A 17,133-nucleotide genomic window follows, 5' to 3' on the forward strand; every position below is an offset into this window, starting at 1 on the left:
CGCACAGCTGAATCTTAAAGATATTTTCTATTTTTTTTCTCTTCTCCAAAATATTCATTCTAATATCTTATGTTCCAATTTCATGAAAGTTATCTCTATCTCCTGAAAAAAGGTCTCCTTCTATTGTAGGTATACTGACAGGAAGAGTCCGATCAACGTTCTTCTGCCCATTTTTCTTCAGGGAACAGGATATCAGCAAAAATTGAGCTTCCAAGTGAATCTACCATAAGTCATATCAGAATCTGCCGTACACTCATAAGTACCATCTCTGATCACATGAATGGTAGGACATACCACTGTTTTTGCGTCATGTTTGATCCTGGCTAAGAAAGCCTCCTGTCATCGCCCTGTGCACTCACAGTGAGGGTCTACAAGGGTGATCACTTGGCCTTTAGACACAGCAATTTCTTTTATTCAATTCATTTATTTTTAAAATTAAAACATTTTTTAACACTTTAAAGTAGACATTACATTAAATATTATTTTATAAAAGCACAGCAGCTTCTTTTATTATAGCTCTGATCAATTTTGAACATTATTCCATTAAAATGACATGAACTATTACTTTTAATTTTTTCATGTAACTCCCTAGGGCCTTTTCATAAAGTCTCTTTCACTGGCATCATCTACTAGAACAATTTCTTTTAGCATGTGTCTTGGCGAGTGAATAATGACATTATGGACAGTTCAAGAAGTGCATGCTAAGCCTCATTGTGGCAAAGTACCATCCACAAGATTTCTGGATACACCCTTATTTTTCACCCTTCTAATCTAACATCTGGTAAAGATTTGTTGAGCGCAATTATCTCACTGGCTATATAATTGAACTGATTAATTTTAAACATCTCTTTTAACTTTTCTTGATCCTCTTTACGTATGATGACCTGTTTCCCCATTTCTCCAAGGCCTTCATGAGGCACTTTGACAGGCCCCAGCAGGAAGCTGTCTCTTTTTTTCCCCGTCACATTTGTTGCGTTCACTAAAGTAAAGCAACAGGAACATACCCAAGACTACCCCAATCAAGAGGATGGCTAGGACCACCTTGCAACATGCAAATTTTCTCATTGCATTTTAGGTCAAATGAAAAATTAAAGAATATGTATACATAGATGATGAAAAATTTTCCAATCTAGTTTCATCAGAAATCATATTTATAAACCCAAAGTGGTTTTTCAAATAAAGTCATGTCCCCAATCCAAGTGTCCCACATCACTCTAGTATGCATGCGGCAGTGGCGGTGGCAGTGGTGATGATGATGAGGGCGGATGCTTCTCAGGACAGGCCCCTGTGATTGTGTGGTATTCCTGACATTGCAGCGTGGGCTCTACTCTCCAGCAGTGGTCACCATGACACCTCTTCAGGCACTGCCTGTGGTTCCCCACTAATGATTTTTGAATTAGGTGTTGCTAAGTCAAGGGGACCCTATAATTAAGCATAAGAGAAAACAAAATGCCATGATAAATAAATTCACATTTCTCCCAGTTGCTCAGGTTTTCAAATGCAGCAGGCTTAATTAAAAGAGCATGATTTGGCACAGGATCAACTATAGACATTCCGAAAAAGACTTATAAGCATCTTTAACATTCTTATACTTTTATATCAATTATGTTTAAAAGACTGATTTAGTTATCAAAAAATTATGAAGTAATTCGGGTTAACCTATGTACGCAATTCTGCTAAGTGTTCTACGATAAAAGCTTACGCTTGAAAAACCCTGTTTGCCAAAGCCGGGTCAGGAAGGATGTGTCTAATACCTGCGGCTGAACAAACTCCATCCCATTGGCTTCTCGGCTGGGGGAGGATTGGGGACAGACTGGTCGCCCTTGTGCCGGAGTATTCCTCCCAGGCACGCAGCCCACACAACGAGGATCTAATCCGCGCCTTCTCACCATTAGCTATCGGCAGCTTGGCCTCAAAAGGTCCAAGGTACGGGTATTGGAGGGTGGGGCCAATGTGAGGTTGAGGGTGGTGTTGAGAGCCCGTGAGGAGCAGCCAAAGGGGTTGGTCCTGGGGCGATTCACCAGTCAGTGTAGAGATGGGTTGGCCTTGCTCCAGACCTGGTCCTCTGCACGCTCTGGGCGTAGTCTCCATCCTGTGTGGACCATCATGTGACCCCCACCTCCATATCACGCTCATGTGATCTAGTGTGAGCCCACATTGTGTATGCTCTTCCTTTTCAGAAAGCCGGAAGAAGCTTCTTGAGGCTTCCAGTGGCGCCACTGTGTGAGGTGGTCCTCGTATCTCAGCAGCCCCTGGGAGCTGCACCACGGACCAGGTGAAAAGAAAGTGAGGAGAACCGTCCCAAATCCAAATGTCCCAAATCTGGACAGGAGTGCCAAGTGTGGGGAGAGGTGCTTTCTGTCTTCGGATGACACAGCAGAGGACACGGCTCGGTGAGGAAAATTCTTTTTTTAAATTCTGTGGTGTAGCATAGTGAGGGTGAAGAGTACTAAACATGCGTGTATCTGGTTTTTTTTTTTTTTGCTTCATGTTATAGAGGAACTAAAGCTATTTGGTCTATTGGTCTACATATAACAGAGGGAATTACTTCTACCTTAATTCCAGCCTGCATCTTCCCCAGGCCAACAGCTCCTCCACAGATATACTAATTGTCTGGATAGTTCTGTGTGAAGGAAGGGGTTTGAAGATTTTGTAGTCTTCCTTACGTCCCAGGTTCTGCCTCTTTCTGCGCACTTAAGATGGATTTCAGAAAACTACAAAACTTCCATCTTGTTATGGTGGCAGGAAAATTAATGGCTGGTTTACCGCTAGCTCTTGGAAGCTTCTGTAGCTGAGATATCATGGTCTTCCACTGGCAGAAATAAACATTATTTTCGTTTACCCTGTCAGCCTTCTTGATCTATTTCTGTGGTCTTTGTAGAATTTAGAAGTGTCGCAAGTCCTTTTCCTCTTATCTAAGACTGTCATGAAAAAATGCTTTTGAAGCTATAACCTGTGTCGCCGGAAAGGTTCTCATCTTATTCTGCAGGAAAGAATTCCAGGGTAAGATGAACAGCTGGAGGTCTTGTGGGTCCCGTGACCAGATTCTCGCTTAATTCCACAAGAATCCAAAGGCAAGATGAACAGCAAGCAGGAAAGCATGAGTTTTATTAATATTAAAGTGCTCACTTGAGGAGGTGGAGTGCAGGCTTAACTTGAGAGAGGAAGAGGGAGGAAGGGGTGGGGAGAGAGGGAGAGGGGCAAAGTCCCATCAAGATGGCTGGTTATGAACTTTTTGTTCTCCCTGGAGGGAAACCTTGGAAAATTGTGCTGACTCGGCCTTGTTGTCTCCTCCCAGTAGGTGGGGAACCTGGTTTTCTGCCTTTTCTTTCTCATATGATGTTTCTGGAACTGTGTTAATGTCAGGCGCACAATGGGAGCTGCAGTATTTGCAATGTGGATGAGATTATAATGATGTTATAATTAGCCAAAAGTTTTGCTTTGGCCAAAGAGGACATCTAGGCTGGAAAAGACCGGTTTTGGCTTATTACATCTGCTGGGGCTAACACAGGGAGGTCTGAAGAAAGGAAAAATTTCCAGAGCCGTATCCTGGAGGGGGAGGCAATGTCTCTGCATTACCTGTTCAGCCCCTCACTTGGACGTAGCAACTTCTCGTTTTGTTTATTGAAATTTTTCTTCTAGAGATAGTCAGTTTTTTTCGATGTCTTTTTTTTTTTGTCATTTGACATAAGAAGGAAATGCCATAAAAATAGAAAGCCTTTGACTTCTTTAGTTAAGCTGTAAAAAGTCTTATTGCTTTGAGTCGCTATTAAAATCCTACCATTAATGGTCAGACTGTGGAATCTCTGAATTGGAAAAACTCTCAGTTGGAAAATGTTTTATAGAACTCTCACGACAAGCAGACATTTCACTGGTAAGACATCACGGTGTTTTCTGCAATCATTAGTAATTCTGTTTATGTTTTGATCTCTATTTGTGAAACTTTTGCGTTTGTCTATATAATGTGTGGTAGGATGTTTTATGTCTCCGACTGCTTTTACTTTTGTAATATTTTGTAATATTTGATCGGCTTAAAGGAATTAAATGCTGATATAAATTAAGAAAGAAAATAGAAACAAACACAAATGCATTTCAGGATCATATGATCAGAGACAATATTGGATGTTAAAGCTGGCTTACATTTGGTTGGATTACATAGACATGGTTTTGAAAGTTATTAACATAAACTATATATGTTTTAGCTGTGTCTACAAAAATAAGCTTATGTTAGCTGTGTTACAAAGTGTATAAAGAAAATAGCTTGATATACAAAGTATCAAGAAAAATCCAGATAATAATTGGCTTTGCAATCTCATAGTTTTAACTAATAAATAAAATAGATACTAATAAAGGTTTTTAGCTAAACTAGTAATAATTATTTGTATATGTACATTAAAAAGTTTTTCTAGGTGTTTTTGGTGAGCTGAAACTTTTAAGGTTTTGTTATTTAAATTAAGTGATGGTCATTCATAGTTTTACACCTGCAGGAGCAACGTCTAAGGGTTCAAATTTTTCTATATCATTGCCAATGTTTGTTATCTTTGGTGTTCTCAATTACAGCCATTCCAGTGTGAGTGAAGGAGTATCACATTGTAGTTTTAACTGGCATTTCTATCACGACTGATGATGTTTAACATCTTTTCGTCTGCCTGTTGGTCAAATCGTATGTCTTCTCTGGAGAAGGATGTAATTAATTGTCCATTTAAAAATCTGCCTGTTTGTCTTTTTGTCGATGAGTTTTAAAAGTTCTTTATGCTGGATAACAGACTCTTATGAGAGATATAATGTGCAACTAGTTCCTTCCATTCTGTAGCCTGTCTTTTCACTTTCTGGGTAGCTCCTTTTGATGCACATAAGGTTTTCATTTTGAGGAAATTGAATTTATCTATTTCTTCTTTAGCTGTTTGTGTTTGGTGTCTGTTCTAAGAAACCATTGGTAAATTTGTGGTCATGAAAATTTATCTCTGTTTTCTTTGAGAGTTTATAATTTTACCTCGTCTATTTAAGCCGTTTATTTATTTTGAATTAATTTTTGCATGTAACATGAGGTTAGGATCCCATTTCATTTCTCTTCATGTGGATGACCACTCTCCTGGCTCCATTTTTTAAGAGACCCTTTTTTAGCCATTTTAATGTCTGTCCTTATCAAAAATCAATTGACTGTTGATGGATGGGTTTATTTCTGGGTTTTCCATTCAGTTTCATTGATCTATCTGTATCTCTCTATGCCAGTGTCACAATGTTTTAATCACTGTCGCTTTCTATTAAGAATTAAAATTGGGAAGTATGAGCCTCTAACTTTGATTTTCTTTTTGAAGAGTGTTGCAGCTCTTTGGGGTCCCTTGAAATTTTATATAAGTGGATCAGCCTGTACATTTTCCTGTGAATTTTCATAGGAATCATATCGAATCAGTGCATCAGCTATGTACTATTGCTATCTAAACAGTGTTAACTCTTTCCATCACCATGAAAAGGCTTCAATTTTCAGTGTACGAATCCTGCAGTTTGATTAAATTCATTTCAAAACATTTCAAAACATCGACATTATTTAAAATGTGATTATTTACTTAAATTCTTCTCAAGATTATTCCTTGCTCACATATGAGTAAAACAGATTGTGGTTTATTGATATTTAGTCCCGTAACTCTGCCAAAATCGTTCACTTGCTCTAATGCCTTTTTTTTTTTTTTGATTCCGTAGGAAGTTCTATATCTAAAATGTTAATGGTTTAGAGGGCTAAAATAAGGGTTGGGGTTGGGATGGAGTTTGGGGCTGAGTTAGGGGTTCAGGTTATGGGTTATAGTTTGGTCATGGTTTACGGTAACTACACATAACTGTTTATGGCTATATGTAATTTACAGTTTGTGGTGATAGATTATGGATTATGTTTAGGGTTTCTGGTTATATTTATGTTGGTTATGGTTTACGGTTATCATTTATGGGTAATGCGTTATGGTTATAGTTTGAGGCAGGACAGGGCCAATTTCCCTGAGTGGGGAGGAGACCAACCCCTCCCCCGAGAGAAGAGTAGGTTCTTTGGTGGAAAGTGTAGAAAGAATTCAACATGCCCGCTGTAGTGAGAGTCAAAAGGATAGTTTATTGTAAAAAGGGGAAAAGCAAAGACTAGAAATAGCAAAGACAAAAAGCCAAGACAAGGAAAAAGCCCTGTGTATTGTGGGGAAGTCCAGTTTATATTTCATTCTTTTGTTCCCGTGAGTTAGAGTTTAAAGACTTTGTTTATCCATTTCCTTCGCTATGGACAAACAGTGAGAAAGGTTAAGAGTATGTAGCGTGAAAAGCCTGCGGGCCATTCCCAGCCATTCATCCACAAGTTTTCTATGGCTTTAGACACAGGGAATGAATGATTTTATTTTGTGTAGGGCAGACACTTAAAGGCTCTGTTTTTCCTGTTTCCCCTTTACAGGTGTGGAAAATGGGTCGTTAGCAATTCCAGCAGAAATCTTCCTTTGCTCTGCAGGTACCTTCATGGCCTGACCACAGAGCTGATGAGTCTCTGAATGTAGTCTCTGAATGTAGCTCGATTTAACATTTTAATTCTCTTGTCACTTCCCTACGTTAGTTTAGCATTATGGTTTGGGTTTTTGTTGTGATTTATAGTGATGACTACAGAGGAGAAAAAATGAGGTTGAGCTCCAGGGTCGTGTGGGTGGAAGCAGAGGTCAATGAGGAGAAAGGATGAGGTGGACCTGCAGGGAAATGCACAGCACACCTTCAAATGTCCGATCAAAAGCGCTTAGGCTAAACCAGGCAGTGGTTTGGATCAGTCCGCCAGTGTGAGGTGAGGGCCTGGGGTGCATTGAGGTACTGAGAGACAATGGGGAGGAGCCAAGGGACGGGTCCTGGGTGGATCTGCCAATCAGTGCGGACTCATTTAGCGCAGGGCCAGCCTGCACTAGTGTCTGGTCTTCCAGCTGTGTGCATTTATGGTGGGTCACTCAGATCAAGAGACCTTCACGGAACCCTCACGTTTCTGCTTGACCCAGCGTAAACCCACGTAGAGCAGGTGGCTTGTCGTGCACGCAGACACGGCTTCACCTTTTCAGGAATCCCACAAAGCTTCTGGAGGCTTCTGGCGGCTCCACTGTGCTGAGGCAGTTCCTGTACTTCTGCAGACCCTTGGAGCTGCTCCCTGGACAGACACGGCGAGAAAAGGTGAGGAGAAGCTTTATGTCCCAGGAGTGCTGAGGGGTGACGATACGGGGTGTCAGTCTTTAGAGGACTCGGGAGAGGAACCAGCTCGGTGTGGAAAATTCTTCTTTGTTTATTTTAATTTCGTGGTGTCAGGTAGTGAGGATAAAGAGTACTGAATGTAAGTGTGTCTATTTTTTGTACTTCATAGTACAGAGGAATTAAAGATATTAGAGTGTATTGGTCTAAATGCAATGGGAATTGCTTCTACCTTAATTCTAGCCTGCCTTTCCCCCAGGCTAACAGCTCCTCCCCTAGATATGCTAATCGAGTTGAGTCCTGTGTGAACAAAGAGATTTGGAGGTTTCGCGCTCTTCCTTAAACCTTTAGAGGGAAAGGAGATTAACTTTGTCCTAATGTAAGGCTGGTTCTTGCAGAATGGGAACGAGGAAAACCGTAAAAAAAATCTGTGAAAAGAAGTATTGTAGGGGGTTTGTGAGGTGACATCTTGGGAGAGGAAATGTTATAGACAGTTAAGTTGAATGAGATTGGAATAAATTTCACCAAGGAAAAATGTAAATATCAAAAGAAAACTTTTGTAGAAGCAGAGTTTAGTTATTCTTTCTTTAGAAGGACACAGTTTTCCCGCATCCTTCTGCTCCAGATAAGATATTATGAAAAGTTTTCTGCCTAGAAATCAAAGACTGCTTTCTTAAAATAGTTTTTCATCTTAATCAAGCGCTCGATGACTTGAGATAATTTCCTCAATCCTAAGAACCAAAGTTTTGCTTTGTCGCTTCGGTTAAGTGAATAACTTAATATCATTTTATAATAATATACTAAAGAAGAAAATGAAGGTCTAGACTGTTTCCGAAAGCACAAACTGCTTCTGTGGCACCAAGGCTCCCTCGCCAAGGACAAATACAAATCGTAAATGCCTTTTCACAAAAACTAAGAGGAAACATTAGCTATGTTCACAGGTAAACTTAATTTATTTCACCTGCCAGAAGTAGTTTGGCTCCAACTCTCCTTTTAGATAATCTAATCCTTGTGGCAGTCATTTTAAAATGAAGGCGTGGGAGTTCAGAACAGGTCACCCAGAGATGTTCAGATTGTTTCGAGCTAAGGGAAAGTTCATCTTCTGGCTGAAGAGAAACTACTGCCCCATCCTTTAACTATCCAGAACAAATTGAACGGAGGGCCTTGCCCATATAATAGGAGATCCTCAGCCATCATCTCCATCTGACCCTCCTATAGGGCTGGGCAAAGTAATGTGTACTAAATGTCTGTTCTTATCATCCTGCAACAACCCTTTGAAACCCCCCAGGCACCTTACCATATCCCTAGCTCAAGATGTCTTATATACCCAAGTTGTCATTGTATTCCTCTATCTCTCTTGCATGTGGAGTCTCTGACTCTCACGTGGGTGGGGTTCTCATACATATGAATGTATTAAATCGCATTATTTTTGGGGGCTCATCTTTCTCACATCTATTTGATTATTTGAACCAGACAGGAGAGCCTCGAGGGTGAAGGAAAGTGTATTTCTCCTCTGCAGTTGGCACCGTGAGCAAGATAAACTCATCGCTGGGACAGCTCACTTTCCTGTGATGCCGCTGCAGATGAAGCGATGCTCGGGCATCTGACACAGGCCAGCGGAAGGTAAGGATTCTTATCATGTCAGCACATCTCCAATTCTTAACGACAGTCTGTAATTTTATGTCCTAAAATACCTGCTTAGTCCCTGTTAGGTTGGAAGCTCCAAAACATAAAATGTGGGCTAAACGGCAGTTACGGCTGGGGTCCTATGAGACGGCCGCAGCCCCTAGGGAATCGAAAACCTCAAATTACAATGCCAATGACGAGGAAGATTCCAATTAGATTAGATTATTTAAAACCACTTAAAAATCACAGGCTTCCAAATCAGATAAGGTTGAAACAAAGAGAAAGGAGAGTCACATCAGTTGGTGCTTGATTTAACCTCACAACATTTCATACAGTGATGTTTTATGTTGAGGTATGTTAGACATTTAGGGGTTCAGGGGGTTAAAGATCTAGGGTCTGAGATAGGGTGTTAGAGGTTAGAATCAGAGTTGGAGTTTTGGGTCTGTGGTCCCTGGACTGCGATCAGTTTGGCTCTGGGGTGCAGTTATGGGTCCAGGGTCTATTTACAGTGTCTCAGGTCCAAAGTTCACCTCCAGAATCTAGCAGCTGGCAACCGGGGTCCTGTGTCCAGGTCTGATCCTGGGGGGGTCTGCCTCTAAACCCCTGGTTATGGCTCTGGGGACCATCTCCAGGTTCTGAGGTTTAGTCCATAGTCCAGCTGTGCATCTATGTTGGAGGCTCGGGGTCCGGTGGGTCTGGCCGCAGTGTCCAGGTCCAGCTCTGGCTCCAGAGTCTCGTGTCTGGAATCTGGGATCCTGGGTCTGTGGTCCAGCGTCAAGCCTCTGGCATCTGGTGTCCTGCATCCTGGGCATTGTACCTGGGTTTTGATTGGGGCATAGCTTTGGATCCAGGTTCTGTGGTCTGCTGCAGGGTCTAGGTCTTGTGGTATGGGGTCTGTCTTTGAACGTGGGGTCCATTTTTGTGTCCAGTTTCCAGGATCTGTATCTCGGGTCCCGATTCTGGCTCCGGCCAGAATCTGGTATTTTTCAGTTAATGGTCATTGGTTCCCGTTAGTCAAAAACACGGTGCAGTGAAGGGGTAGATACTTTATTGAGTATAAATAGCTGAATCGTGATAAAGCACAGCTATGAGAACAGCAAGGCTGTGGAGCGGCTCAGTAGAGCTTCAGGTCAGTCATGAAGCATCATGGCTGTGGGAAAGCATGGCTGTAAGGAGGGCCTAAAGCGAGGTGACTCTGGGGCCTATTCCCTCTAAAGCGAGAGCTCTGCTCTACGAGCTCCGATGTCGTCAGATGCTTTGTTCCGCTCTCGCAAGACAATTTCAGCTTCAGTCCTGGAGACAGGCAGGTCAGTGAAAGCTTCTCCCTGAAGTGTGGTTTACATGAAGTACCCCTTGGTAGAAAGGCTGCTAGGCTCTTTTTTAAACTTTGAGCACAGATAAGCACCAGGAACCCTTCTTATTAGGCAATTTTTTTTTCTCAATGTTTACATGTCATGTGTTATATGAGGGGCACAGGGGCTCCTGAGGTTGGGAGCTAGGGGATACACCCTCCTAAGAGAGATGTCTCAGTTTTTGTTCCAGGCAGCTTGAAGGGTAGTTACGTCAGCATATGGGTAAGGACAGACCCGGAGAGGATTTCTCCTCCATCCCAGATGCAGCCAGCATTTGAGGATTAAAGAGGGTGCCCAGAAAATGAGATAGTAGAGAGTTGGTGAGGTCTCCATCCCCGTTTAGCCTGGTGTGTGAAGGGCCCAACAGGTCCTTGGGGGACCCGTGAGGAGAGACCTAGAGGTGAAATTCTCCATCGTCTTCATCCACGTGGGTAACTGGTGTAGATGTAAAAACTTTCTAAACCTGTAGAGAACACATATGAGAGTTTATTTGAGCAAAACTGATGACATGTGCCACGGAGCAATATCTCAGATCCTATAGGGAATCGATTTTGCTACTCCTTTTAGGCAGTTGCGATTATGGAAAGCACATAAGAAAGATTACACGTATGTGGTGAAAAGCAAGGCAGGATGGATACAGAATAGCTCACCAGATTGTGTGTTCTTCGAGGGTGAATAACCCCTTCAAGGGGTTTTACTGTTATTTGAAAGCTCTGTTTACGTAGTTGGAGAACACCAATGGTCAGGACTTTCTTAAACGTTTTACTAAAGAAAGAGTTGGTGTGGCATTGTGACTATCGACTAGGGCCTGTCCAGGTAGGAATCTGTGATCTGATCACCTTGTGAAGTTAATTTCCATAGAACCTTTTTTCCCTCCCACTTGCATAGGGGCCAGTAGAGACCTGGAGGCGATTTCTCTAACCCAGTTCTAGCATGTGTGTTAGGGGAAGACGGGGTGCCTGGGGGATGGGAGAGTGGAGACTTGGAGGCGGTTTCTCCATTCCAGTACAAGGCCAGTATGTGAGGGCATAAGGGGCACTGGCAAACATGGGAGGAGCGACCTGAAGCCAGGGGGGACAATCTATTGTTAAGCTACAGTGCACGGAAAAGTGAAGCCTGGGATGCTGTGTGTCCTCTACTGCAGGGTCCCAACCGGGCCCTTCTTCACTAGGACTGAGTAGGGGTTTGGGGAGAAGGGTCGGCTTTCAAAGGACCCAACAGAGATACGGCTCGATATGGAAAGTTCTTTCTTTTCTTATTTTCATGTTTGGTGTAAGACAGGTAAGGAGTAAACATAGGTTTATCAATTTCTTGTTTCGTATTCTAGTAGAACTAAGGTATTCTGAGTCTTGCACATATTATGGGGGAGTTGCCTCTACCCTAATTTTCCCTTGCCTTTCCCCCTCGCTGACAGCCGTCACAGGCATGCTAATTGCTGTAAAATCGGTGCCTATTTCTGGGTGGAGCAAACACTGAGATTTGAATAATTCCCGCTCTTACCTGGATTCCACCTCTTTCCCTACCCCCGATCAAAGATGTCTAGACTCGAAGGACAAGTGAAGTTGAATTTGAGAAATCTAGCGAGCACTTTTCTTCTGTCACCAGGTGGGCTAACGGTCGGGATCCCACTAGCTCCTGAAAACTGCTGCAGCCGAGAGATCACGAACGTCTGTTGACAGAGGTAAGCAGTACTTTTATTTTCCCTGTCAGTCTTTGATCTATTTCTGCAGGGTTTGGGAGAATTTAGAAGTGCTGCCAGTCTGTTCGTACATTCAGATTGAGTGTGAAAAAATATTTGTGCAGCTAAGTTCTTGGACTTAAAGTCTCAAGGTCTCTCTCTCTTTTTAACTGATCGTCCAGAGATGGCATGTTTTTCCTTCTTTGTGTTATTGTTACTGGAGAATGGGGTCCTCTCCTTGGCACATTGTCCAGGTTCTTGATGTCTCGAACAAAGAATTGAGTAAGACACTGAAATACATTAGAAAAGTTTTTCCTAGGACAGAAAGTACACTTCCAGATGTGGAAGCAGGCCGGAGCAAGAGAAATGTGGCTCAAAAGGCCCGGTAGCCAAGACTTCAGGGTTTTTATCCCTTTTTGCTGTGTTTGGTTACTTAGACTGGGCTTCCTAGATTGACAAGTAAGATTGACAGCACCCAGTGAGTCATCATTTTGCCTTCTGAACGTGTTTGTTCCCAGCATTCAGTCTGTTATAATATGAATGAACTTCCAGGCATAGGCAGCATATTATAATGATGGTCTAATGAGACCCAGGTGAGTGAAGGTCGTTGGGGTCTGCATTGCCCATGTGCCGGTCACTGGCTTAAACTGGTACCTAATTCTCTGCCTACTGGTTTCTTTGTGTGAGTGAAAAAAAAAAGTGCCTTCTGGCTTGCTTAATTGTGGGCGGATTAGGGTGGACTCCGTCTAGGATAGGATGACCTCCGTGTCTTTGCAGGCAGACCTGAAACCCCCTAACTGTCCTGCCTACCTCTTTTCTAAGAGCCACGAACCACCTTATTAGTATGGATTGTTGTAGCCGCCAGCCCCCGAAAGACACACGGACCACCAGAAATCAGTGAGTTATAGGAAACAGGCTCTTTATTCAGACAGCTGAGTCTGCCAGGGGTACGCAGACCCCAAATTAAGCAGCCCCGAAATGTTAGAGGTACAGGGTTTTTAAGCCCTAAATCCCATTCCTCATTCTGTGTTAAACACAAAGGTCTATTTTTCTCCTATTCACTACCTGCCAACCCACAGGTCAGGTGTGCAAGCAGGGGTACAGAAGCAGAAAGCTCATTGTTAGAATGTTATGTTCCCATGGGTGATAGCCTGTGTTCCTATGGGCGATAGCCAAGCAGTAATTTTCCAGGGAGCACAGGATGTTGAGGAAGGGGAGGTCTCTTCTTCTGTATCTGCTTCCTGTTTAGAATGGCCATAGTCTCTGACTACAGGGGTTTCATGGAGCTCTTTCCCTTTCTGCCTCAGTCAGGGTGGGGTCTTGGTTTTCTTGCTGAAGTGCCACCTCAATCCCTAGACAAGGAAAACAAGATACAAACTTATTATTTAAATCATACATCTATTAATTTCTATTATTGATTTGTGTATTAAGTGAGTAAAGGGAAACAGGCTCAGTTAATACAATTCTTAAAGAGTAAAAAGAAAGACTTTTGGCTTAAAGTCCCCTCCCCTATCAGACTCTTAAGGGCCCTGCCTGGCTTAACACCATTTCTTCTTAACAATGGTCTGATGATCCTTATCAATAGTCAGAGGATCTGAGTAGCCAGGGCAGTTACCAGGATTTGAGGGAGAGGGCCTTTTTTTCCAGAGAAAGAAGAGAAGAAATCCTAACTAGGTTTACTAAAAAGATGAACTCTGCAAGAGATGTCCTACTTCATTTCCTGCTAAAAGATTAAGAATTTTAAAAGTGATATCTTGTCTCAAACCCAGGTGTGGCTTCTGCAGGCAGACTTTGCTTTTTTTCATTAAACACGTTGGAGAAGGTTTTCCAGAGTTTTGGAAGCGCCATTGTGGGGAGGTAGTCAGTGTCCCTTTGCAGCCCCCAGGTGGTGGGTGGTGGGACTTCCATGGGAGGAAATGGCGAGGAGAAGGTTTGCGTGCAAGCATTGCTGTGGGGTGTTGGGTAGAGGGTTGAACTTCACAGCACCCAGCAGAGTAATGGCTTTGTGTGTAAAACTTTTGGTTATGTGATTTATAACTTGAGGGATAAGATAGTGAGGGTGACTAGCACTAAAGATTAGTCAATCTATTTTTTTGCTTCACATTATAGAGAAACTAAAGATGTTCCTGTTCTTTTGTCTACATGTAATGGGGAATTGCTTCTACTATAATTCCAGTTTGCCTGTCTCCCAGGCTAAGTGCTCCTGCAATAGATATGCTAAATATTGGAAAGTGTTCCAGAACAAAGAGATTTGGAGATTTGGCGGGCTCTTTTTCAGATCCTGCCTTTTTCCATGCCCCTCCTCCCTCGCTGATAAAAGATGCTTAGGCTTGAAGGTGTACTGCAGTTGAACGTGAGAAAACTAGAAAGTCGCCATTTTGTTGCGGCACGAGGAAAATTAATTGCTGGGATATTATCTCCTGGAAACTACTGTAGCTGAGATATCTGGGACGTGTGTCGGCAGAGGTAAGCAGTATATTGGTTTACCCTGTCAGCCTTTTTGCTCGATTTCTGCACGGTCTGGGAGAATTTAGAAGAGCTGGCTGACTTTTTCCCCTCCAATCCATTTAGATGTGCATGAAAACTATTGGTGGAGGCAAGCTATTTGCACTAGGTGACTCCCAGTTTTCTATATTGAAACTGTCCTCGCAGTGGTTATGGTTTTCTGTGCTTTTGTCTTTCGTGCTGTTATAAGAAGGAAATACCATGGGGATAGGAAGCCTTGGCTTCTTTAGCTAAGCTGTAAAAAGCCTTAATTGTTTTTGTCTTTGCTAAAGTTATTCTTTATTAGAAAATCTTTTAATTTGGAAAATATTTATGGAAACTCATGATCGCAATTGCTTCATTAATCTTGGTAGAAATACCACATTTTAAAAATGAATGGATAGAAGCTAAATGAAGTATTAAGCTTTTGAATTAATACTTGAAAATATACTTGTTCTGGGCTGAGTAAGCAAAAAATGGAATAAATCGTTGGGGTTACATTGTGTAGGGTGCATCTTAAATTTTTTGTTTTCCTCTTATGGTAAGAGTAAACATTAACAGTATGGACCAAGAGTTGTTAGTAATCTCTGCAGGAAATTTCTTTTGTTCTGTAGGTTTCTCCTTGTCTGGTCTTAGGGGTGATCTGCCAGGTTCCCTAAAGGTAGCAGTACCTTGCGGATTTTGGAAGCAGCCTTGTTTAATATTTACCAATTTGTCTAGTTCTCCTGCCTTATCCGTTATTAGATGTTGGAAGAGATTTTAAAGGATGTAAAAGGTGATCAGAAATCTGACAAAAATGGAAGCTGATTTTGTAAAGTCAGATCAGAACTACAAGGACAGTGTCAGCATCTTCCAGGGGCTTCCTGCTGAGTCTGTTAGAAATGCAAGCACAGGCCAGTACTGCCTGAGGCAGTTTGAGTCAAACTAAGGAAAAGTAATTGAGAGGGTCACTTTTAAAAATGGCAAGTCTCCTTTGTCTATCCCTAATTGTCTTTCCTTGTCCCTCTTAAAAATGTGGAAGAAGTACTAAAAAAAATTTGCGTAATCACCTTATAAGTAGACTGGAAGGAGCTCCAAGCTAACAGCTTCTATAGAGATGATAATTGGTGGAGAAGTTTTGGCTGAAGAGAGATTTGGAGATTCCAGGTCTTTTGTAGATCTTGCCCCTTTCCCCGCCCCTTCTCCATTTCTTTGTGGTAAAAGATCCCTGTGCTGAGATTTTCTAAGTGGATTTGTAAGATTCTGTTAAGTGGATTGAGAAAACTAGAAAGCTGCCATCTTGTTATGGCACCAGGGGAGTTCACGGTTGGGATGCTGCTAGCTCCTAGAAACAGCTGTAGCAGAGCGATGATGTTGGAGTGTTGGCAGAGGTAAAAAGTATCTTTGTCTATCCTGTCGGCCTTTGTGTTCTGTATATGCTGGGTTTTGGAGAACGTTGAAGTGCTGCCAGTCTTTTTCCTGTAATACATTTAGGTGGGCACGAAAAATATTAGTGAAAAGAGTGCTTGGACTTAGTTTCCTGCCATTTTGATGAGGGCCCATTGTAAAAACACAGGTCCTCATTTTCTATCCCCGTTCCTCTTTTCCCTGTCTCAAAAGCTGTGAAAAATAACTAAAAGATCTTAGCATAATCACCTTAGCAATAGACAGGCACCAAGAAGTATAGGAGTGAAAAACTTTCCAATATATCAGTCACAGGGAAGTGATATCTTCAGGCGCCAGCCCCCAGGAAAGCACTGACAGCCACCAAGATGCAGATAACGAAACTGCCTGCTAGGCCCTGTTTGATCTAAGAGTTTCCCCGGAAACATTTATCTTTGTGTAAGACGTTTACAGCCAACATCTGCTTTCTGTAATCGCTCGCTAGCTTGTTCAGCAGACCACCAGGATATGGTCTTTAGCTTTATAAGCTGCTTCCTTTGGAAGTTTGGGGCTTATCTCCTCTGACCCTACATGGTAGAGAGTCATTCGCCGGCCGGCTAATAAAAGCTCACAATTCATCTCAATTGGTTCCGTGGGTCTTAGAATTGATCGCGCCCCAGCAGTAGGAGCTCAGTAAACAGCTTTGACCCGCCTCCCACTTTCTACCATTGCTTTCTGGGTTTCCTCAATAAAATTTACCTGCTGAGCTCTTCTCATTTTCATGCTTATGTAAATCCCAGGTGGACATATAATAAAATTCCTAGTCACGGTCTGCAGTCTTATGCGAAAATTCGAAGTGGTGTGAGGTCATTGTCTCTTGTAAGTTTAGAGTGGCAGTTTAAAGTATTCATGAAGCCAGCTTTTGATTAGATACTGAAAGGTTTTCTGTGGATTTGACTGGCTGTTTGCTTCTAGGTGGTGTTGAGGTACAGCAGGGTAAGAGGCTGGGGTCAGCCATAAGGTGAGGTTTTGGGGCCTCATGGACAAGAGTGCTGGGTAGGACCCAGGAGGGTGGGTCTTGGTGTGATTTGCCAATCATTGTGAACTGGGAGGGTGGGTCTTGGTGTGATTTGCCAATCATTGTGAACTCAGGCGTCAGTGCTGTGATCTGCAGCCTGGGGTAAATCTTAGGTACACTCCACCATAACTGCGCGTCACATCTATCTTACCGAGCATGGACACATGTGGCCAGGTGTGAGTGTTGAGTCACATTCTTGTGACCCAGCATGAACCCAGGTATTCCTTCTGCAGGCAGACTTTGCTCTGCCTTTTCAATAAGCACACTGGAGTTTTCTCAAAGCTTCTGGAAGCACCTTTGCGGGGAGGTAGTCATTGTACGTTTGCAGACCCCAGGTGGTGGGCGGTGGGACTGCAGTGAGAGAA

The 17,133-nt window shown here is 42.6% G+C and overlaps 1 pseudogene; it reads right to left on the reverse strand.

The window, feature by feature from the left end:
- Positions 1 to 8: 8 nt before the first annotated feature.
- LOC105311606 lies at positions 9 to 1,186 on the reverse strand (annotated as a pseudogene).
- Between the last annotated feature and the right edge of the window lie 15,947 nt (positions 1,187 to 17,133).

The sequence above is a fragment of the Pteropus vampyrus genome, unplaced genomic scaffold (assembly GCF_000151845.1).
Source record: "Pteropus vampyrus isolate Shadow unplaced genomic scaffold, Pvam_2.0 Scaffold1000005241, whole genome shotgun sequence".
Taxonomy (NCBI): Eukaryota; Metazoa; Chordata; class Mammalia; order Chiroptera; family Pteropodidae; genus Pteropus; species Pteropus vampyrus.